This window comes from Siniperca chuatsi, linkage group LG5, assembly GCF_020085105.1.
Source record: "Siniperca chuatsi isolate FFG_IHB_CAS linkage group LG5, ASM2008510v1, whole genome shotgun sequence".
Lineage (NCBI taxonomy): Eukaryota > Metazoa > Chordata > Actinopteri > Centrarchiformes > Sinipercidae > Siniperca > Siniperca chuatsi.
The window spans coordinates 23,148,257-23,171,797 of record NC_058046.1 but is presented as its reverse complement, the minus strand read 5'-3'; the positions used below and the strand labels follow the sequence as shown (position 1 = coordinate 23,171,797).

General features: G+C 39.1%; 1 long non-coding RNA gene across 1 annotated transcript; it reads left to right on the top strand.

Annotated features, from left to right (window-relative positions):
- The first annotated feature begins 745 nt into the window (after nucleotides 1-745).
- Nucleotides 746-23,150, top strand: LOC122876729. Its single transcript, XR_006378124.1, has 3 exons — nucleotides 746-1,437; nucleotides 2,047-2,102; nucleotides 20,996-23,150. It is a non-coding gene; the product is annotated as an uncharacterized LOC122876729 (long non-coding RNA).
- The last annotated feature ends 391 nt before the right edge of the window (nucleotides 23,151-23,541 follow it).

Genomic DNA, 23,541 nt, shown 5'->3' with positions numbered 1-23,541 from the left:
TACGATGGCAAAACAACATAATTGTTTTATTACTCACAAACAAATCTATTTCCTATTCATTATCAAAATACTGAGCTAGTGAGGAATGAAAAACAAATTGCAAGTATCTGGACCGCCGTTCTGAAATTTACCGAAACAGATCAAAGAGAAAGATGTCAGTGTATGAAGATGTCTTTGAAGTCACAATAACCATGCATGTTGTATCACAGTCATTTGTGCTAGTTGTTCAGTACTAAATGTACTCATTCATTTACACTGTGTTAGAACTTCACATGAGGGAGAAAGTATCTGAATATATGAGCTTTGATAAAACAGCTGGTGCCTGAATGTGCTTTTTGTTTCCATTCATATTTGATGATTATGCACAGACAAGTTCAACGCGGTTTCATTAAAAGTGACTATGACAATAGATTATAGCCTTTAATTGGAAGATTGTCTTGTTCTGATGATATCTAAAACACCTAAAAATCTCAGACTGAACAATTTACTACCTAGAGCTGACATTTATTATGATACAACAAATAACTTGTCCAGAGTCTATAAAGAGCATTTTTATAGAGTTACATGAAGCACTTTGTCATATACAGATACAAGCTGTTATCTCCATCACCAGTTCAGTCAGAGGAATTGATATGCATTCTACTGTGACTAGCTGCTTATTGTTCTAGGAGGGCCCCATGCGGTCTCTGTCTACTCCACGTCATCCCCGACAATCTGTAGAACATCTAATGATTTTCATCTCCGTTGCCTGGTCCTGCACGGCTATAAGCAAATCTCCAAGGGGCCGTGCGATGTAACCTTATCCCATATTCCTCCTGTCAGTCTCTGGCTACGACCCATCCATCAACCAGTGCATAATTACTCTGTACAGCTACCTCTCCGCCTGTCAGTGTAACTTTTGCAGGTTGTGTTCAAAAGAACGGCAAGCCTCGCACATGTCTATTCTCAGACTATCTGCAGAAGTGATTAGAGACGGAGACAAGCAGGCCAACCTCATCAGTGACAGAATAAGACCTCTGAGAGAGTTTGAGATGTATCAGCTCCAGGATGGGGGCAACTGTGTTAAGATTTTTTCCATTTGTTTCCTCTACCTTTTCAACTATGTTGTTGCTGTATAATCTTGTTATTTTTGCATAAGATATTCACATTATATTAGAGGAAAATCATTTTCAGTGGCACAAAAAAAAAGTAAGCTATCAACAGAAAGGTAGAGAGACACAGAGAGGAGGAACGATGGAGCGAGAGAGGGAGGAAAAGACTGTTTTGGCTGAGCAGTTGTCTCACATGAAGAGCGGCATGCTGTGACCATATGCTAGTCCAGGTGGACTTGGTATCCAGGCAACTGTATCAAAGCAGTGGGGGCATTTGCGATTGAATCCAGAGGACTTTTCAAACAGCGGAGTCAGAGAGAACAATGCAGCTATCATCTGGCGGCAGGTAAGATCACCTGGCCTTGCTGAGCCGGACTCTCCTTCTGGCAACTCCACAGGGAGTTCATTCAGACTCTTTCCTGCCTCAGAAAGACACTCGCACAAGGTGTCCAGAGGGAACACTGACATGTTTGTTTAATTTTGATTTTCAGCAATGAGACAGTGTCAGCATATTCAAAGTATTGGCCAGGTGCTTAATACAAATGAGGAGAAACTGAAACGGACAGAAAGATACATGCACACTGAGACTGTTCTCTTAGTTGTTTAATCACCATTTTTACATCAGCTGCATTTTGTTTGCATACAAAGTTAATACCCATGTCTGAAATAGACTAGTTAAAATATGTTGCTGATTAAACCACCAAAGAAATTTCAATCTAATTTACATAAATTTGATATTTGAACATCACAAACAGTCCTCTAAAAGCTCTCCAACTTTGCTCTCCAATGACCGCATTTAAATTGCTCCACAAAACTTACCACACAAGTAAAAATGGATAGACAACTACTTGTATCAATGTATGAAGAATGCAGGGATGTTTTTGTACCAATGCATGTCCTGTACATGTTTGGGTCAAGCATGAGTCATCTCACAGAGGGCTCCTGTATGCTGCAGGGGTGTGCCAACAGGGAAATGAGCCCAAGGTCAGAAAGACACATGGAAACCTTCCTGTAAGTAACCAAACACCTGCCATCATTACTGTCCATACAGTATATATGTATAACTGCATGTTTTACCCTTCAAATGATTGGACTGCCTCCGATCATATAGAGCCACAAAATGATTGTCTCTCATAAATGACTATCATGAGTAATTTACCATTACATTAAAATCATTTCAAGTGTTTGAGGACTTCTCTGGAAACAAGTGTCATATACTTTAAAAAAGACAAATGTTAGGTCACTTTAGATAACAAAATGGGATTCCAAGAAAGTACTTGAAAGTGTTGACGGTGACTGTCATTGAAAACACATAAGATTATCTCAGTTAGTTGGTAGATTTAAAAATACATTTCTAAGAGTCAGTTCTTGATTAAGTGACTTATTAAGATGGATATTTGAGTTGCTAGTGAAGTGACCTGTGTTGACTGCTGCATGTTTAACATGCATCACTTTATCACTTATAAATAGAAGTAAATTCAAGGTTGTAGTGCTTTCAGCTCAATAATGTAAAGTAGTGTTTAGTTGTCTTTCTTACTACACATTTGGCAAATGTATATTTCAATTTAAATGCTCCTGCATTTAGTCTTTACTTTTACTAAAACATTTGATCTCATGTATATCATATTATCCTTGATGAATTTAGCACAAAATTTGTTTGTTTTTCAACAGGGCTTTTGCTGTTAAAAGCTTATAGACTTTTCATTTTTTTCTTGTTGTTTTTAAATTAATTAGACAACCTTCATAACTTTAATCAAATACATTATGTTTTCAGTAGTTTTGCATTTACTAATAAAAAATATTAATGTTTATTTACTCCACTAAAAAGTGCTGCTCTGGTATAGGAGATCAGTGTTTTCCCAGTTGTTGTGTAGTGACCTTCCCAGCTAAAGGAATTTATTATTAAATTGGTTTGTGCTCAGCGTATTTATTAAACCTGAGTAAATGGCATACTCATACTGAGATAGAATTGGCTTTCCGAAGAAAAACGGCTAGTTAGCAGAAGATGGAAGAAATAAATGAGCCTAATTGTGCTGATGAGGGAAACAAAATACCAAACAAGCACCATTTTAGTGGCAAATTGCTACTTTGTCAGCCAGTTGTTGCAGAGAACAAATTTTCCATAAAGACACAAAAGGCAATTTGCCTTACAGTAAGGAATATGCTGAATGCTAAACATACCTGACTCAACCAGAATCCTGTATACCAGTACATTCAGCAAAACACTATCAGCAACCCCCATTAAATTCTTTGTATAATAATCATATTAGTGCCGCTCATTTTATTTAACTCAATCCATATGACTCTGCGGCAAGCAGCTCGCTTGTTAATGTTGTGTCTAAACTAGAGAATGAAGGATCGACAGTGAAAATTTTGGAGCATTTTTGGGCTTTCTGGAATGCAGCCCAGACAGCAGCAATGCCAAGTTTTTAGCATTATAGCTGTCAGACGAAGAGAGCCAAACCTGAAACCCCTGCCGTGGGGGCTCTATACATTCGTAAAATGCATCCATTCCAAAGACATTTAGTATGTTGGAAAAATATAAAATGATAATTTAAGAGGATACTTTGATCTTTGAGTTTGCTTGTTACAGTTGCTTACCTTAATCAAATATTGAATGATGCAATTGCATTGTTTATAATACAAAGTGTCTCAAAAGCAGCATTTATAATTTGTTTGTTTAAATGATCTCATTAAGTTGTAACGTATATATTTCAGACATTGCACTAATTCATTTTTCATGCACTATGCAAAATGTCTGCGTAGTTTCATTTCAAAACAGCACGGGAGAGGTACAAGATGTTTGTCACAATTTCAATACAAGCATATGCAGACAAATGCAACTATCCCATCCTTCTGAACATTGCAAAAAAAACAAAAAAAAAAAACATCAACCTGCTGCTGTTTCATGGTTTCAATCCTTTGCTTTAACTGTAAAATAAACACTAAATCAGGACAAAATCTGCAGACTAGTGATGGTGAACGTTCCTTGTCAATTTCTCAATACAGTGAGGCCAAAGTCCCAAGCTGCAATCTGTCTCTAATCTTCCACAGTCAGGGGCCAGCTAGGGGGAAAGGAAGTTGGTGTAGGCAGCTGTGTCGGCCGCCGAGCCTAAAACACTAACGCCCCGAATCCGCTGCTCTTTTTCATGGAACTTATTTCAGATGAAATGGAGAAAGATCAAAATGTGGATGGTGCATAGTGCCGGGCCCGGGTATAATGAGTTACAGGTGGGGTTTGAATTCTCCTGCGCTGCGGCCCACAGCTCCAGATGAGCCTGAGTGCTTTCACAGGCAGCTAGCTAGAGCCCCTTTCTGATTTCAGAGTACTTTTCCATTTCAATTGAGCTGCTGCTGCTGCTGTTGACATTGCCATTAAACATCTCAAGATGCAAAAATATCTCTTCGCATGTTGGATAGTGGGACTCAACTCTATAACAATGGAAGGTCTGTTGTAGGTGCAGAGAGCTTTTTTATTGTATCTATGCTCATTACCCTTAGGTCACATTGTTGTGAACGAATACAAATCAAGCACAGGTATGGAATAAGGGAATGGACTCACTGAAGAGTGTGGACATGTGTGTCACGTTGGATGTGGTTAGTTGTTAATCTGTGAGATGTGAGCGAGGCCGCCACCTTTAGCTTCAAAAGGTCTTGAAGGTGAATACTTCAATGGCCCTGCAGGGTCACTACATTCCTGAGAGAGTTCCCAAGAAACACGAGAAACGAGTGGAGGAGGAGAAGAAGAGGGTAGCAGACAGCCATAACGAGAGCATACAAGAAACAACTGACCACAGGCTATAGACGCTTGAACCTTGTGGTAAACTTGGGAAATGAGGTTGCCATCCCTCTCAATTTTCCCTTCAACCAAAACCACAGCTCATGTGGTAGAGATTGATCCCAGATCAAAGAGAATAGCCAATTAGACACAGTCATCCATTTCATTTGTAATCTCCCTCAGATCAATGTTGTACAGGAAACACTTAGGTGACATCTGCAGGTGCAAATTTTTAATGTTACCCACACTTTTTTCCATTAAAAGATAAAGATGTGGCTCTAGCTGAGATTTAATTGCAGACATACGCCTCATTTTAATGGATGTTATTACCATATAGGCATTATAGTGCATTTTCAAAGAGTCTAGACATCGGAGGGTGTAATTTTAAAGTCATTTGAACTAATTTAGACCAAAATAAGTCTATCCTTTCACTCTGGTTTGTCCCCTAGGACACCCAAGAACTTTGAACTCTTGTAGACCCTGGTGTGTATATGTTAGTTCATGACAGGGAAACTCTATATGGGTGTGTTTCAGTACACTGATACACTAAGAGGGTAGCTAGGTTCAGTTCACAGTGTGCTAAGGTAAAGAAGAAGTCACCATTAAGGAGATAATGGACAAGGCACATTGTCAGTACAGGGCACCTTGGAGTCATGAGCTCCACGACTCACACATACACTACACACACACAATACCTCTATGTTGTACTATAAGTAAATATGATGATACATACCGTGAATTATATACATTTTGGTATTAGATTACATTTCCATACCATTTATTTTAAGGGAGCTTTCTGTCTAATGGGCATATTAGGCCTTTGGCAATGTAAAAAAACAATGAGCAGGCATGCTTTATAGCTATATTGGATTTTTTTTTTATCATTAAGGTACCTTAATCTGTGATGTATTTAATTTGCTGGATTAGCAGAACCTGAAAAATTCCCATTTGGTTATTTTCTCACAAAAAAATACATACACTCTGATAGAGTATTTTATCCATATCACCCACACCTGTTAGTATATATAATAAATAAGACAAACAATACAATAACTTACAAAATAGAAAGATAAAAAAATCTGTGAGCTCAATGTAACCATGACATTTTTACTTAAATTCTCAAGCATTCTAATGTCATGACTATGATTCATCCTCCGCACTCCACCATAAATAAATGACATGGAACTTTCTGTTATGCTGGGTTTGCACATTACCATACCACTACCTTTTGTATATATAAGTAACTGTATATATTGTTTTAATTTAATTTTTTTATTCTATTCTAATTTTAAATATTTGGATATAATATATGTTCTGCGTCTGTAGCGCGAAGGGGGCTACGACTTTCAGCTGATACAGTTAAATAAATGATGCTATCATATGGGTTTGTATTGTAACATAGCTGTAGCTGTATTACGCTGGGTCTCTTTATACACTGGAAAGTTTCTGAGTGAAGTCGTTTCACTCTTGTGTCTGGCAAACAGACCAATAAACATGGAGATTATGGGGTTGTCCCCTTAGAACATTCCATGTCACCACAGGCATAAAGCATACTTAGGATATCAAAAACTGAAATTAGAGGCGTCTTTCTTGGAGCTCTGGAGAAACTAATACAGATACAGTATATAAACCACATGACGTATGTATTCATTTAGGGTTGGACGCTGGATGAAATTACCATGCGAACACAGCAGGCTGGATCTTATTATTGCCGGAACTGAAGACTTAGAACTGTGATTCATTATATGGGACTTATGTGAGATGAAAAAATCAAAACAGCTCCACTCATCTTTTATGGATGCAGAGTATTCATATTTATTTTTGACAGCCATGTAAGTGCGATCAACTCAACGCGTATTAGCCACAGTATGCCGCAGTGTTAAACTAAAACATCTAACTTATCTGTAACAGAGTTTGTTTTCTTTGATTTTGTCCCAGAGTACATTTAAGTAGTATTAAAACTGTGTTCTCCTGCTGCTGTACAACACTGCAGCATTTAGGGCAAATTCCTTCGCTCATGCTAAGTGACTGGCTTGTGTCGTGTTCTTAAGAAGATTTTGATATACTGTACTGCACTGCTACTGATGATATCCTCACAGAGGACAATGCTGTGCTGACATGCTCACTGGGCCAGAAACAAACTGACAGACTATGCCAAGTATTCAGTTTCTAACATCAGAGCACATATCTCACAATACAAGGTTCCCCTCATTCTTGTTTCGCCACTACACCCTTTACTCGTCCTCTGTTTTTTTTCCCTCTCTTGTCTTGAGGAAAAGGGCTCTTGTAACCCAACAGAGAGACACTGATCCCTGAGCACAGCATCTGCTGACAAGCCAGCCTCCCATTCAGCCTTGGCTGGAGGCATGGGCCACCGAGAAACCCGATCCAGCTTGGCAGGGTCTCAACAATCGCTTCCTGCCCCATCCGGGCCCACACAGCTAAGTACTCTTAATTAAAGAGGTTAACTTGTCTAAGATGTGACCGAAGAAAAAAGAAAAACACTGAACAATCACATCACTGTTTCCCCTTTTCCAACAAAAGAGGTTTCCTCTCTGACATGGTATGATGTGAGCTCTGATACTTAAACAATTACATTAAAGGAGAAGCGGGTAAAGGATCCTCTTTAAATGTCTCTTAATAAGAGGCGACCACCCCACTTGGTCCAGATGGATGGGAGAGAAGAAGCAAGGAGATGAGAGGAGAGGGGAATTCATGATGTACACTTGGACAGCTTTTTGCTCTCCCTGGTGCTCTGGGAGCCCAGAGAAACTGTAACAGGAGAGGAGCACTTTTATTATTCTTTTTGGTTGGTTGTCAGCATACATATTAATGAAGAGTTAGGTCACTGCCAGAGACATCTGTATTGGCCTGTGGGGCTGCTTGCTAAACGCCAGAGAAATTAGAAATGTAAATTTATACCCAGAGATACAATATGAGAGATTCTTCACTGTTGTTTTAGGCTTCAGAGCTGTAAGAGCTTCCATTCTCTGGAGGCAGCCCTGTGGAACAGGCTATTCATTGCAGATCGACCAGATTGCAAATGACAGACTTTGTACAACAGGCCTGTTGTGTCTCTGCAGCAAAACATGCAAAGCTCATTTGATTCAGCAGCTCTGCCTTCCTTCTATCCATGTTACTGTCAATGTACACAATACACACAAAAAAAATCCAGTTTCATTGGTTTCTTGGTTTACAGCTTAAATTCCAAACCATAAAGGAAATAATACAGACAAACAAAATACAGGAAATTCCTGCATGTAACTTTCTTATGTTAATAGAAGGCAAGGCATTTATTTTTATAGAAAAACCTATTTTGCCCACACCTTTTTTTGTAAACTGTAAAGGAAAATTTATAGCATGGCTATGCTGTTGTTATATAGCCCCGCACTAGCTCCATTTCTGTGATATTCTATTTTTCTGTTCATATACAATTATTCTACTAATTTGTCTTAGTGCTCATTGTTGCTCCAACAACCATCTCCCCACAGAGATGATTAAAGTTTTATCTTTTCCTATTTTATCTTGAAAGCTTCTCCATAATTGCATCAGATATCATTTGGGAACCTTCTAATCCCTTGAAGTCATGCTTGTATATTTAAGCAATGGCACATCAAGCCACAAGTACACACGTGATAAAAGACAAAACTCTCTCCAAGTGTCTATTGAGAGCTTTCCTATAAAGTCCAAGCAGCTCCTCATCAATAAAAATGATGCTGTTTCTCATTTGTGTTAGGGTATTGATCAGTGCAGGCAGTGTATCCACTTTAATGGAGCCTTTATGGATTCAGACCTACACTACAACAGGTCTAGCCGTCAAGTCCAACATATCAGTTTCACCTGACAAATTTTCATTAGCTCAGTCAAAACACATCTGGCTGTATAGTGGGTCCTGAGGGGGCATGGGGCACTCTGCTTTGTTATCATTAGCTGTCAGGACATAACCCATCTTTGGCTTCCCGCTTAGAGGCAGGAGCCAAAATGTCCAGAGCAAAAACAGCTGTGAATAATTCCCAATTCCACGGGGTTTACAGTCATCCAATGGAAAAAAAAAATATGTTGATGTAATTCAAATCAAGGTCCACAGGAGGCTCCATAGCTTGAGAGAACATTTCTGAAAAGACCTTGAACTTCCTGGAGTGATGCCAGGGTAGAATGCCACGCTGTTCTGCTGCTGTTGTTGTTGGTCGCCTTCCTCTTTCCTTCCTGTTTTTACCCTGCTGGGATCAATGCCCAGAAGAGATGGTAATCACCACAACAACATGCGGCTGCACAGCTCATTAGTGTACATGCATAGCTCACACCAGGACTGCTGTCTGTATTTTAGCGGCAGCGCATTAGTCTTTGCCACCATGTGATAAAGCGCCATCATTGATCCAGCACTTGCCTTGTAGGTAGTGGAAGGCTAGACAGTAGCTTGAAGCAAAGGTCCCCGGCTGCACCGAATACTGGTCACCCCTCCAACCCACCTCCCTCCTCCTTCCATCCTCTATCTAGCATCAGCCTTGTTTTCTCTCCAGCCCTGCAGTGAAGTCACATAATAAGCTATGATTGCTGCTCAATCTTTGTCTTTTTCAGAGACAGCCCATTTGAGATGCCTAGACCCAGAATTGAGTCTGCATGTAAAAACTCATTACTGGTGGGTGATGGATGAAGGCTTTTTTCATAGTGTGCAGCTGTAATAAACAATCAATGAGGAAGCATGTGCAGCACAAATCATCCTGTACACTGCCTCACTGGCATCAATATTCTGTATGAGGGGTCTTGTTTTCCACTCTCAGGGTCAATACTAATAGACCAGTGCACAGATTGGAGATCCTCAGTGTACAATCCAAACCAAAGAGGTGTGATGGTGTTTGCACAAGACTAGTGCATGTCCTTGAGGCTTACATTTCTTATGTTTGAACAGTCTAGCGGTTTAATATTTTTGAATTACAGATTTTTAATCAAGGTAAAATACAGTTCTGACAAGCATAAAACATCCAGCATCCATCTTATCAAATATGTAGCCCAGACAGGAATTTGCATCCTCACCTCAAAAGCAAGTAATACTCAAAGATTAAAAATATGTGCATAACTCAGTTTGAGAATTAAAAAGCTCATAGATTGTGGTTCATTCAAATTAAGACTGTAACTCTGTTTTGATTAAAGAAATTGAACACTTCCTTGGTGATTTCAAACAAACACATTAAGATTAAGTGTTTCTAATTGCCCAACAGACTGCGTAAGCATGGTGCCTATCAGGGGTGTGCCAGGGGAATGACTCAAGACAGCATGAGCCTTATGGTTATATTAGGAAGTGATCTTGAGACCAGAAGGTTTAAATCCCCTGATAGCTACATTAAGAAATGTGGTGGGTCAAAATTAATGAGGTGGGGTCCGCTGTTTAGCTTACATGCTCAAATCTGCAGGGAGGTATGCTCTACTGCACTAGACATCCTGATGAACATTAGGCAGCAACCAAGTATAAAAACTTAAAAAAAGAAGCAGAAGCATTTTGAATGATGGATACACAGCACAGTTTTTATTCCATGTATTCCATGAAGGAGGAAGGGCCTCCCTTGCCTTTCCAAAGTTATTGTCTTGACTGAGGCAGTGAGGTAAGGGAGAGCTTCGAAGGTCACAGTACAAAACAGTCGGCGAACCAGTCATAAGCAGATACCACCTGTGATCAGATAACTGTTAATAAAAATAATTAGAATATTAATAGACTGCAGCAGCTGTTAATTTAATAACTAATGGATAGTGTCAAAATGTAATGGAATGTCCTGCTCCTATATTGGTCAAATAAGTAATAAAACGTGTTAATCAAATAAGTTAATGTGACGAAGTTAAAAGTTATTAGGGGTAATTAATTTAAGTCTTTGCTTGTAGATGGAAAGACCAATAAGTAACACAGAGGGTTTTGCTGTATGTGTGCATGTGTGTGTGTAAAAGGAAGGGCATGGGGCACAACGCACTAACATTTACACGTATCCTCACTCTATAGTCGGAGGCAAATTATGGAAAGAATCTCATGGACTTTGACTGATTTGAAGCCCAAAGCTGATTTTGCCAGTTTGAACTCCTCAGGGCAGCCCACAGCCAATGGGCCCTGACAGTGAAAGCTGATCAATTTTTGTCTTTAACTTAGACTGCCAAGAGAGCCTAGCCGGAGGACCTACGACAGCACTTTGAGTCAAAAGGGCTTGTGCTGGGCAAAAATGACCTAACAATGCTTGGTACTGATTACTTTTTTGAGCTTGGTACATCTGCAGGGGTGTGTTCTGCTTCCAGTAAATACAGCCTCCTACTCAGAGTATGACAACAACTCTCGCCTTCACCCGGCCTACACATGGCGTCTGTATAAATGACAATGCCAGCGAATGGAAGCACTATAACTTTCATTCAGTGTTACAAACTTACTCTAAACTGTAGATTTGGCAGTGTGGGTGGTGGCACATCTTCCCCTCAAAGTTAACCATAGCTGTACAAACTCTGGCCAACAAGCTGACCTCAAGAACAAGCACTGACAAAGACTGCAATGTTTTCTTTAAATTTTTGAATTTTCCTTATTCGAATTGAGGGTCTAAAGATAGAAGGTACCGTATGTTGTACATATCGTAAAGCCTTTTAAGGCAAATATACACAAACCTACACCTGCCGACCAGCTGACTGCAGACCTGCATGTTCTGCGTCTGCCTGAGAGAAAATTAGTGCAATCTCAAAATCAATCAGACAACAAATTGAAGGATAAAAATGGTTTATATGATCTGTTAGAAGCCAGCGTAGTCTCCAGACCTCACAGTGTAGCCCACCTTCCCTGATGTGTGGATAGGAATGAGCCGGCTACAAAGTGGACAGTGTAATCACAGTTTAAGAGGCTGATCAAAGTGCCCCCGCTTTGATCAGCCTCTCAAAATGTAAATAATGTCAGGTTTGCACTCTAAAAATGACTATCTCTGCCGAAGACATTTCATTACTTCAATGAGGAGCTTAGACAGGTACAGATGTTTCAGCCCGTGGCCTTCAGTGCACTCAAGTGTAAGTCTGTAAGAGACAAAACAGCAGACTACAGGCAGCAAACTAAAAGCAACAACAGCATTTCAGAAATTAAGGGGATGTGTACATTGAAAATTCTACATAACTGCACTAAGGAATAGTTTTTTTCCAGAGAGGAAAACTGTGTTTCCATTGATTTTTCCTAACAGATTTAGTAGTTTGATCTCTTAGAAGCCCAACTGGGGGTGAAAAGGGGATGGAAAACCCAGTACACATTGTCATATCTCTGGTGGTTGCAGTCTTTGAGGATGATATTTCTCATGGCATACCAAGAATAACACTGTTGAACTAATAGTTCAAATGACAACGACTTCTCATCCTGATTAGTTTAAATATTTAAATAATTCAGGGAGGAAACGCCTTTCAGTGAAATCAATATTGGGGAAGGTCACACATTTCACAAATTGTGTTCAGCTTACAGGACTTCTCTGGCTTGTGAGGATAGTTTCTACTCTCAGTGCCACTCAAAAGTCTTCCTGCAATATCTGGAGCGGAGCCACAGCTCAGCAGATACAGTTATTAAGTTATTAAGCTGATCGAGGAGTCACGATCAGCTATGGGAAAACTTTTGAGTTGAATTGAGTTCAGAATGCCACGATCAGTGCTGTCACACATTGCACTTGGACTGATGCACCTGCATTTTCATCCTACAGCTACAGATAGTAACAGATAATAACTAGGACGAGGTTGTTAGGGACATTTCAATCCATAAAACAAGTTTATCAGAAAAAATGAGGTCATAATAATGATCCCATTGCGTTTTAATCAAGACTACCTGTAACACAAGCCAGACTAAACAATAAAACCCTTTGCATATACAAACATCATGCTCTCTTGAAGCCCAAACAAGTGGTGATTCTGTTTATAGCTGATAAAATGTAATGTTTAGAAAGCAAGGAAGTGGAGTAAACACACGTTGACATATCATAAAACACATGGCAATACAGACAATAGCCTGTAATATGCACCAGAGATACACAGGTTATAACTGTGTATTTTGTGGCGCTCTTCATCTGTTATGTTATCAACAATACAATAATAAACAGCTGGCTTTAAACTGCCATCATCTGGCCTCTTTTAAATAATGCTTGTAATGAAAGTGAAATTTCAGTAAACAATTTCAGTGAAGACACTGGTTGAAAACAGTATTGCTCTATATTTCTACTTGCGTGATACCACCTATTTTCCACCTATTGTCCTTACACCTTTTCTCCTCAGCACTGTATGGCCAGCACTGTCTGTTGAGCTTTTTTGTCAAATTCTATTTTTCAGCTCCAGATCTGATCGGTTATCTAATAGACAGCTCGGCGTGATACCTTGAGCACAGTCAGTGCCAGACTGTTCCTATCTTCTCTCACACGTATGCTGCCCTACTCTACTCTCTACTCTACTACTTTTGTGGTCAAGATACATTTCTCTGGTCCTAACTTCTCATAGGACCACAGTTGAGAAAATGAATCTTTTATGATTTAATACTTTCCCTTTATGCTATAAAAAAAGTGCATCTGTAAAGGCACTCAGTATGTCAAGAATAATAAAATTATTTAAAACAGATCGCAACTTATGTACACTTGGTATCCCCTGGTGTTGTTCTGTATGCTAATATTGCTATGATATATGCTAATAGCACTGTACACACACAAACACATACATCTGCATGGGCACTTATATGCGCACACACACTCGCCGGTCAGCCAGAAACTTCTCCCGACTTGAATTGGAGGTGAAGGTAAACAATGGGGTCATTCTTTCTGCTGCAGATGAGGCACTCATGTAATGAATATGCTGAATGCTAAGAGATACACAAGAGGCATACATTTGGCTGAGCGCAACCTGTCTGTCAAATTAAACTCATGCTTACATATTGATGTTTCCACTGATAAGTGTACAGTACGGTTCAAGAGCAGTACTAGTTGCTTTTCCATTAAAGCAAAAGTCATGATTTCATGTTTTATATAAATGGACATCTATCGCAATAATTTTCCATTTAGTACTGTAATGATTTTGTGTTGCAGTTCCCAGCATTTACTCTAAGTTTGACCAATACTGTAGCATCCAGGGTACAAATGCACCCACTGTGCACTGAATACATGTACTGTAACTTCACAGCCAACAAGCTGACCAGTATCTTTCTGGGATAGTAGCGTTCTACAGTTTGTAGCCATGCTAGCGGCATGGCTCAAGGGAGGCCAAGGTCGGCCTGTTGGTCCATCCGTCCATCTGTAGTGGGTGTAGTGTATCTTAATAACTATTAAATGGACCCCAGAGGATGAATGCTACTGACTTTGGTGATCCCCTGACTTTTCCTCCAGCATGACCTTTTCACTTATCCTCACTTAAATATCTCAATATCTACTAAAGGGATTGGCACAAAATTTCATGGCCCCAGTTGATGAATCCTGATGACTTTGGTGATCCCCAGACTTTACATCTATCGTCAACTGAGGTTGACATTTGTGTTTTTTAGTGGAATGTCTCAACAACTATTGGATTGATTGCCATGAAATTTGGTACAGACATTCATGTCCTCTTCAGGATGATTTGTTGTAAAAACTTTGGTGATCCTCTGACTTTTCATCTAGCGCCACCATCAGGTCATAATTTTTATTTGTTCAGTACTTATGACCAAATACCTGATTACATTCCCATCATTACATGGTGAAGATGGTAAACATTATACCTGCTTAACATCAGCATGTTAGCATTGTTTTCACTAGCAAGGACCACACCGTCAACGGGATACATTTAAATTATATATTGATGAAACAAGATTGTGTGGGAGGCTTGACTCGCTGTTTGCTTGGTTGGCTACTGTGTGTGGGGGAAGCTTCGGTGGGGAATCCGCCATAGCACCAGGGCATGACGGACCCCCTTCAGGACCCTACGGAGAGGAGGATGGAGAGGAGGAAAAGGGGAGAGAGAAATGGGGGGGCAGAATACGAGAGCGAAGATAGGTATTTATGGAAGTGCCGGAAGTGGCATGGTTGAGGTGTGGTCCTGCTCCTGAAACTCTAGATAGCTCCAAATTATGAGCATGTTAACATGCAAACATTTAGCTTCAAGCTCTGCTGTGCCTAAGTACAGCCTCACAAAGTATGGCTGTAGACTCTTAGTCTTGTTGGTCCTTTCTCAACCTTTTAGCCCACAATTAAAAATCCTTTCTTTTGCTTCACCTCAAAATGAACTAACCTTGATTTACCATGAGTGAGAAAGTTTGAAAGTAATTTAAATCATCATCATACTTTGATGTACAGTTGAAACAGCATTGAAAACCTGGAGTGGTCTGACTTTTATGTACATAGAATATGTATTTATTTAACTTTAAATTGAAGTGTTTGCTGTCTCTTGCAAAAAGCATATACAGTTAGTTCAGTTATGGTCAGCCCTGGTTTATCCCTGCTTATATATAAGTACACAGCTCTTCTCCTGTTTATCCAACCAAACCACTGTTTCCTCTGCCAGTAATGTAAAATGCATCACTTCCCATGTGTCTGAGGATTCTTGATTTAGAGTAGCAAAATAGACAGTTTTTTATAATCATTACTTGAAATCCCTGTGTACCTTGGGTCCTGTGGAAACTATTCAAGCATATGATATGACTCATTATAGGGTATAGTAATAGTTCATTGCCTTGTTTACTTAGTTCGAAAAAATGCGGTGAGAGCATTTTTTCTCAAAAAGCTCCCAATACACCTTGCCGTTTGCCAAATCACAGCCACAAAAAATGTTCCTAAGAATAAATTTAGATCAGTATTGTGAGAACAGGATCTCAGAAGGAAGAGACCTTCCAAAAGATTAATGGTGTGAAAAGGGGAGGTAACCCCTGCCACCCAATAAAGTTAAAGCTTAAGCAAACAGCTGAAGCTCTCTCACCCCTGGCCCAGATCTATGCTCTTACAATTTAAGTATGTGTGTGTGTGTGTGTGTGTGTGTGTGTGTGTGTGTGTGTGTTGGCGTAGGAAGGTGAGGGTTGTCTGCATGGAGTTACTATTCAAACACATACACCCACGCACAGAAACACACAAACATATGCATGCACACATGCTCTATGGTCCATACAGTACCCCATAAACATATGTATATTAAAGTATAGAGCTTTCTGTGTATTATTATTGAAAGATTAGCTAGTTACATCTCCCAATAAATAAACATGTCTTTTAATGGCTTTCAAAGTGAGATCTCCACAGTGCCAGCTCCCCCTCTTAAATACTTGTTATTATTATTCAAACAACACTTCCATCCCTGCGGCCAAGAGGCATTTTTCTTCTCAACTCTTTATCTCAGAATTAGTTGATAGGCACTGAAAAAATAAAACAATCCCTGAATGAAAGTAAATTGCAGGGGGGAAAAGTAAGAGTATTGTAAAATCATATGATTAACTGAGCTATTTTTACTCCAGAAACTCCTCAAAATACATTCCTTATATTTTGTACAAATGCAAATCTATGTTGTCATCACATCTTCAACCTGTACTCTAGCACAATGAGTCTTCAAAAACAATGATGAATAATGCAAAAAATACTGTAGATCTAGTGTAAAGTGAATATAACAGTGTGTGACTGAGAATGGTGAAATATGACTTAAATGTTACATTTTGGACAATAGTGTAAAAACAATTCTGTATTTCTCAGTAGAGTTTCAAATACAAACAATTTCATGTAAGTGGTTAAGTATTTATTAATATATGTACATATTTATTTGGTTTTCCATGTATTGATTAATTTTCATTTCAACATAATCTTCACTGCGATATGTCTGAATATGTTTGGACAGTGCAATATGTCCGAGTGTCCCTAGAGTTTGCTGCTAAACATAAACACAAGCACTAAAATCTATTTTAAAAAAAAACACCATCTCAGGCTGCAAGAGATTATGCAGTCATAAATATTTAAGGTGGAATATCTGAGAATTTCAAAATCAAAATAAGGTATTCTTCTGCCCGGAAAGATTTCAAATAGTTGTTGTATTAGAAAAATATTCACAACTGTAGCCAGCAACATAAAGAGAGGAGTGTGTCCTGCCTTAAATCCATAAAATCATAGATCTTAGATTTAATGGTATTCTCCTTTACTTTGAATCAAATGGACAAGAATTTAAAACAGCGTCTAAATGAGCCAGCTGAGCTCTTGTGAGCTGAAGTGAATAGAGAGCTGTAAATGACCTGTCTGTTGGAAATTATGTCCACAGTAAATGTGAGAACTACTTTTACTGTTCTCTCTGTAATCACTCGCACTCTATTCAGTTTCATTTAGTTATGCTTTATTGGCAAAGCTGCAAAATACGGTGTCCACAAATTAAATGTTGCCAATTTAAGAGAAACATAGCGGAGACCGATGAGAAAGTATATGTCCCTTCTCACGGCCTCTTTTTTTATTTCAGACCATGCACATGTGCATCTACATGCAAGCATACACTCTCATCCAAGCATGAATGTGCACACACACTAACTCACTAACACATGCTCTCCCACTCAGTCTTCCTTTGGGAAGGTCAAAGGTCTGAATTGGCTTGTCATTCAGTCCAGTGCAGGGTAGTGTGTGTGTGTGCATGTGTGTGTGAGGGGGTGTACGACTAATCCAGGTGCTCTCCAGAAGGGAAGATAAAAATCTGTTGCCTGCCTGTTCTCTAGTTGGGCCTCTGAATCTGCCAACAGGAGAGAGGTTGACCCCAACATGTGTCCTGGCCTGATGCGTTTAATGGCTGAAACTTCCTACACACAGAGCAAGAAGCATAGGGAGACAGAAGCCACATGTGGCAGAGAGGGTGCTGGAATTTATCTTATTTAAATTTACACATCATAAATCTTTGTAAACATTAGACAAGTTGAAGCTTGATATGTTCATTTAGCTTATGTCTAATCATAAGCAGCTATAGATGTTAATGTACTAAAATGCCTCACATAAATTACTTTAAATAGAAAACACATTCCCCCAAAGCCCCCCACCCCCTACTGTAGACACACCCCCCCGTACATATTGCAGTAATTTTGAAATCATATTGTAATATATGACCTACTGTACGACCTTAAAATTACATAGACACCCCAGGCAGATTTCTTGTAAATAATCTTGTAATGCACACGGGACGAGCTGCTCACTGTAACAGTTTTCCTGTGGGCAGCTTTTACAGAAATGTTAAAGAATGCTGCAATCACTGTTTGGCTCAGTTGTTAAAGGCTAAAATCATGTTGTTCACCCAGTTCTACATACATAAATAAATGTCCCTGTGGGCAGACATTTTATTGGTCACAATGGAATATTGTTACCATTTCTGAAGCTCAAATAGACAATTGAAACCATATTAGAGGGCGTGAGAGATATGCAAGTGTGTGTACTCTCGTTTGTATGTCTGCATGTGTGCACATACATGTGAATGTGTGTGTGTGTGTCCAGGCAGACCTGGCTTTGATTACAGCCTGCATGATAAAATGGGAGGCAGCTGAAAGCAGAGCTGGAGCTGGTTAGCGGCTGCCGACAAATGGAGAGAGACCAGGAAGATTTTTATCAAACACACATGAATGTTGGGGGGATGCCATTTATGTTTCCCAGGATGGCAACTCACACACAGGCATAAAAATGCAAACCAACAGAAGAGCACGTAAGCATGTTCATTTCAAAGTAATCATACAAACAAAAGGAACCTACGGGGAGGGAAGGAATAAACACAGAATAGGGAGAACTGTGCTGAAGCCCAGAGAGAGATTGTGAAATATAAACAAGAGCAAGGAATAAAACAGCAGTAAAACTCTTGCAAAACACTATCACTGACTTTTCCCATTGTGGTGTTTAGCCAGCAGTAATATGTCATGGTTTCATTGTGTGTGTAATCTGATAAGGCTTTATGGTTCCTCCTGCTATTAGCGTCATCTATTGTCATTTGAGGTGGCAGGATGGCAGCCTATGGCACTGACCTCTTACAGATCCCACATTCCCCCGCGGACGACAGATTGAGTTAGGAGCTATGCCTCTTTCTGACATCAGAATCTATCTAAGAGGGTGGGCGGGTGCAAAGGAAATGAATAATACTTGGATTTTGCTGCTGCTTGCATACTGGAAGAAAGAAGGGAGGATGTGATGAAGTTACACCGCATTTTGTCTCCCCCAAGAGGTAGGAGAATTTTCTGCTCTGGTTTACACTCACTGGACCTCCCTCTGTGTGTCTTCCTCTTTTCTGCTTCCCTCTGTTTCATTCCACATCTCGAAACCAAAACAGACACCACATGTGGTGGTGACGACCTTTCCTGTGTTTAAAGTACATCATTTTTTGTACAAGGTCTAGTTGAGCTTTTCAGAACATGGTCTATTTGGATTTATAGGCCTAAGTTGTAAGGTTAATTTAATTCTACAATATATGTTTATTTCACAGCACATCCCACAGATGAATTCCAACTACAATAATGCACCAGTCATAGTTTCTCTTAAATTCAATCCATATGGTTATGATTTACGTCTTGTCTGCTTTTTCACGCTACAGTAATGCCATGAAATTTTTGAAGAGACATATCTCCACAGTCAATGCCTCTGCATGACCTAAGCCTTTTAGTCAATGATAAATTGAAAAAAAGAGAATGGAGGATAACATCTCTTAAGCTACAGTAAGATGGCTTTTATTAAGCTGCAAAGAGATGAGTATCCTCTTCCTATACTTTCACGGTTAAATGAACACAGGGCTGGATGTTTGGTCCCGCATGTTATTCCCTCGCAGAAATTAATAAGCATTTAGATCATGTTTCTCTTCGGTATATATGCGTGCCCCCCGTCCCCCTGTCCACCTTTTCCTGGTCTGAATTAACTGGAAACATGTTTCCACCACTGATACGTATCAGAGAGGACAGGCCACAAGATTACGTTGGATCTTAGAACTGCTTCTTTTTATTTTTCATTTTGGACAGAAGATAAGAGAGGGTTGAACAAACATGCCGAACCCACTGCCGCCCCGCTGCCGATGCAAGGTCACATACTTCTGGTATTCCACTGAGGGGACTCCCACAGAAAGAAAAACTTTTCAAATTAATTTGATACTACTTAACTTGATTGCCTTAGAAAGCATGTTACTGGTTTGACATTAGACATGATATGTTTGTTTAAGCTGCTAGGAATAACGCCCAAATGGATCCTGCAGGGTCTGATTGGTATCGAAGCAGTGTAATTCTATAGTCTGCTGATGGATGTCAAGAAAGCATTATAACGATTACTGGTAAACTGGCATGTAGAACACATTTAATAATGCTCTAAAGCTAAAAGCTTTGAACTTTTCTGCCCGGTGCGCCATAGTTAATGGTGCTTAATGAAATAATAGATGGCTGTGATTGACCACTACAGAATACTTTTCAGAGCCTAATTGAAAACAGTAAGCCAACTGAAAACTTGGGAGCATACTGTATACTTGTGGAGGTAATAAAAAGTGCATTTGTGTGTGTTAGTAGTAGTAGTGTTAGCAAGACTCTGTGTGCCACTGCAACTAACAATTTTTGTCATTATTGATTCATCTGTCAATTATTTTTCTGATGAAATGTTGTCATGTTGTCTATAAAATGTGAGAAAAGACTAAAAATGTCTTCAATTGCTTGTTTTTACCCAAAGATATTCAATGTACAGCGATATAAAACAGAGAAAAGCAGCAAATTTGGCTGGTGCCAGTAATATATTTATTTTTGACATTTTGGCTTGATTGCTTAGACTTAAATAATTAATTGATTGTTCAAACTGATGCACACCAATTTTGAATGACAAATCGATGACTCAACTAATCGTTTTCTCATTCATTTTACTTATAAGTGTGTTTTAATGTGTTTTACATTACTTAATGGTATGGAATTTGCAGTACAAAAATCAACAAAATATCTAAAATATAATAATTACTTGCAGTAATTAATTTAGCAGTCTCAGTACCTTGAGTAGTGCAACGCTACTGAAGATCAGTTTTATAAATAATTGAGATCTCAAATATCTAGAGGTTTTAATTCTCACAAATAAATATAAGGGAGATGTAGAAGTAGAACTCTAAAACATGTTATCACCTAACAGTGTTATCGCTAACTATATTCAGAAGCATTAACAGGTCATCTCCCATGTTGGTCCTGCAGGTGAGGAGGTGGTGGGTCTTAAGCTGTTTTGCATCACAGATAATGAGATGCTCCCCTGACCCCAGCAGTCGCTTCCAGTCTGAAACTGATCGATGAGAGCCCCCTTTGAACCTTATCTGGTGTTGGGCTTTGCATTATGGCTCTACATCTGGAAGAGAGATCAGGGCTTTTGCATGGAGTTTTGGATGAGGACGTGACCAGACTCCATTGCTTGGTGTGTTACTGCCAAGCCACCAAAGTTGCTCACTTCCTCCACAAGTTTCCATCGGGGGAAAACAGCCTCTGATGTCTGACATGTCATGGTTTGGTGATGTATGAGCTATGAGACAGAGACTTTAAATAGAAGAATGCACTATTTGTGTTTTTCTCTTTATCTTGTATTTGTCCCCAAACATTAAAATGAATAGATTTTTTATTACAGCCATTAAGTTGGAGAAGATACCATCAAATTTTATGTTGGTGTTGGGCAAACCTTTTTTTGGTAAATCAAACATAAATTTTACCGAGTTATGTCTGTTGATGTCCTTCCTGTGTCGGGGGCCCTTTCTACATTCCCAAGAAGATTTCCCAATGATTTACATCTGCTCTTATTCAACAATGTCAGTTTTTCAGAGCAAGGGTTTCGGTAAAAAAGACTATTAGCAGGATGTTAGTGGCAGCCTTTTTCTCTTAAGTCCCCTCAGTGCTACTACGAAATGGTCCTCTGTACCATCGAAGAGTCCCACGGGTAGGATAATGACAATCGATGCTCTTTTCATCAGCACAGCCATCATGTACACCAGCTCTGGAGCCTCCACAGTAATGTAAAAGTTAATATTTCTCTCCAACTGAAATGGCCAACAATCCTGAAGTTTATTTCACCAGGCATTTATTGGCAGTGTCTATTTCTCCACAAATGAAATATGCAGATGCAGGCAAAATTGATTGACAATATCAACAATGTTGCTTTTTATTCAGTTTTCAGCTTAGAAAAAAACTATCTGTGTTCTAAATAAATAAACACAGTAAAAGACTACTCCTACACCAAATAATGAGAATACAAATATATTAATTACACATGTGCTGTAGGCCCAGCAGGGAGGCTCAGTGCTTCTGCCACAGCTCCCATCTTTTTCAGTGACTCTGTTAAGCTCAGTGAGTTGAGGACCATGACTATCAGTAATTAGGTTTCTTGGTTTAACAGCATGTGTGATCACCAGATTCATCCTGCATCGAGTGCCCGCTGGCAAAACAAAAGGCTCCCTAGGCTGAATTTTCCTAAGTTGTCTCGGTTCTGTTTCTGTAATAAAACCTAATTTGTTGTTGTGCCTTGTTAACGTCCAAATAAAAGCCTGAATATTTTGTTCTTGGAAAAATAAAGGTGCTCGTTGCACAGAGTACTAGATCAGGGTATGACTCATAAAACAGAGTACTGCATGTGATTAGGGATTTATATGTAAGCGTTATGGTGTTATTGCTGATTATGTGCATTGTGTGTTTTGCTGATAACACACTGAATGTGCCATTCAGTATCTGTATACGCACACCCGTGTGTGCGTGTGCCCTTGCATGTACTTGCGCAATTTATAAAGTATGTTTTTTTTCCAGATTTTTTTTCCTTCCAAGCAAAGGACCTCACTGAACCAACCTTCAGCAACAATGCATGTTTTAAAACTCACTGTCTAACCACTGACAGACAACATTCAGTTTCAATTAGGGTTTCATATTAAGTCCCCAGCAGAAGGCCAAATTGGAGCTGTTGTACAAGTGTGTCTTGGGAGTCTGTGTTCAAATTCCAGTTTTGTTGTGTTGTTACATCTAGTCGCATATCTTGTGAAATTTAAGGACCAAACTAATGGTTTGTATGTGTTTGCCAATTTACTTGAAATTACACATATTTACACACAACTGCGAACAATTTTTCAAAGCATATCTACTGCTGTAGCTCAACGTTGACATAAATATGTTTATTGTGATGTATTACCAATGTAAAGGAGGTTTGAAATGTTAACTTTTACAAGGCATGGAAATTCACAAATCAAAGACACAATTGTATGCTTTGGAAATCCAGCAGTGATGAGTAATGTATGCAATTTGTAGTAAATGGGCTAAAACATTCTGAAACACTGATTAAGTCTTTTAAAGTAATTTATAAGAAATGCACCTCACAAACCTTTTTAAGAATTGCATCGCACAGTACTAGTTTAAATTCACATCACATATAGTAGTCACAGAAGCATCACTTTATTAATATTCTGCCATCAGGTTTAAAAGAATACATTAGAGCTAATTATAGACAATTAGAGAGAGCAAAGAAATGATCTTATAAAGCATATCTAACCAGATTACTTTTCAGAATTAGCCTAATATTTACTGTAATTACTGTGACAGTAAACATAGTATTATAGTGATAGAAAATTTACATTCTTACTGATCCAAGCAAATTAGATAAAAATGGACAAGAACAAAGTAACAAACAAATTATTTATCCTGGAGAACATTTAGCATACATTAGATCAGAAAAACCAACATGATTGCAATATGTGGTGTCTTACTTCACACACACC